Source organism: Lygodium microphyllum, chromosome 29 (genome assembly GCF_053477565.2).
Source record: "Lygodium microphyllum isolate KBCC chromosome 29, Lygodium_microphyllum_v1.1.10, whole genome shotgun sequence".
NCBI lineage: Eukaryota > Viridiplantae > Streptophyta > Polypodiopsida > Schizaeales > Lygodiaceae > Lygodium > Lygodium microphyllum.
Window position 1 is genome coordinate 53,221,385 of NC_141163.1, and position 1,627 is coordinate 53,223,011.

Sequence of the window (1,627 nt, forward strand, 5' to 3'; positions counted from 1 at the left end):
TTACCTTTCTGCAGGGATTTTTGAGTTTTCGAGACAATACAGCTTGTCTCTTTTGATCTTGAGCATGCTTGCATCATCCCACTTTAGCCCAAATAACAACTTAAAGAACTCATCACCATTTTGGGGATTAGCAATGGATAGGTATTTGTAACCCCTATCCTTAAGGCGCTCCTCTTCCACCCTTGTAGCCTTCTCCAAACGTTTCTTCCTCTCTACCTCATCTAGACCAAGAGCCTCAAGCTTAGCAGTTTCTTTTGAGATGAAGACATGAAATTCATCCTATCATTCCAAAAAAAAAACTAAATTAGAGATAGAAAAGCACATCTCATACAAGTGAGCCATAGAAAGAAAATCACCTTCCATACAAGCTGAGATATTAAACCACAAGGAGAGTTATACCATGGAGCAACACCATGATAATACCTTGTCTCTATACTCATCTCAACCTCAGCCCACTTCCTCATGGCCGGACTCAATCTATCTAGAATGGAGTCTTTGTTTGAAATACCAAACTTTTGAAACATATACACCTCATGCGCAATATTTGGAGTAACATGAGCTCTGGCAATACTATTGAAAACAAACAAAAGCATAATATGAGAATGTAAGTGCAACATATTACAAAGAGGAGCATAGGTAAAGGAAGAAGACTTATGCATTGGTGGTGTCTAGTGCGAGTAGTAGCTCTGTTTCCTTTGCCTTTGGCACCTCAATGAATTGGCACCGTACACTAACATGGTAGTGAGCACAGTCGAAGTACTCTGTAATTGAAAACCAACAAACATAAGAACGGGATACGAACATTCAATACTTGCATGTATAGTGGACAACTTACTTTCTTTGATGCGTTTCCACCACGTTTTAAGCCTGTGGTTTCCATCCCAAACCAAGAACTTTTTACCCTTAAGGTCTTGCCACTCTCTTCCAAGAGCCCTCTCAAAATCCTCATTTCTTTGACGCCATATTGGACCCCATTCATCTAGATTGCTGGCTGTCACAGACATGGTCTCCCCTCTCGGACCTTCAACTGACACAAGGAAGTGTCCCATAGTCTCAAGATAACCAGTGGAATCAAAGGAAGGAATCAACCACTGGGCATCATCCGTAGCAAATCTGACTGCCTCATGAGCCACTAATCTGCATAGAGGCACAAGAGGAGGCAGCGTCCTCTTTTTTATATAAAATTGACTCAGCACATCCTTCATCAGTCCTAGAGAGTCTTGCTTGCCTAAGTTCCTTGAGTGCTTCTTTTCTTTTTCGTCATCATTCTCCCCTTGATCACTATCACCACTCACCTCTTCTTTGTCATCTAGACTATCATGCTGCACATTAGTCTCTGTAGGAGCATATATTAATAAGTAATAATAAAAAAAAGTAGCACTGAACAAAGCATCATATTTAATACATAACACTGAACAAAGTGCCATACGTAATAAAAACCAATCATATTTAATACATAGCACTGAACAAAGCGTCATATTTAATAAAAACCAATCATATTTAATACATAACACTGAACAAAGCGTCATATGTAAATGAAATGGACACATAAGTGACTACCTATGTGCTCCGCAACCCCGTCAATTGTATTGGAGTCCCCATCCACTTGTGCTTCGTCATCAATGTA

The 1,627-nt window shown here is 39.8% G+C and overlaps 1 long non-coding RNA gene across 1 annotated transcript; it reads right to left on the reverse strand.

The window, feature by feature from the left end:
* On the reverse strand, positions 1 to 464 carry LOC148010633 (uncharacterized). Its single transcript, XR_015689489.1, has 3 exons — positions 357 to 464; positions 117 to 279; positions 1 to 8 (listed from the first exon to the last, which is right to left on the reverse strand). It is a non-coding gene; the product is annotated as an uncharacterized LOC148010633 (long non-coding RNA).
* Between the last annotated feature and the right edge of the window lie 1,163 nt (positions 465 to 1,627).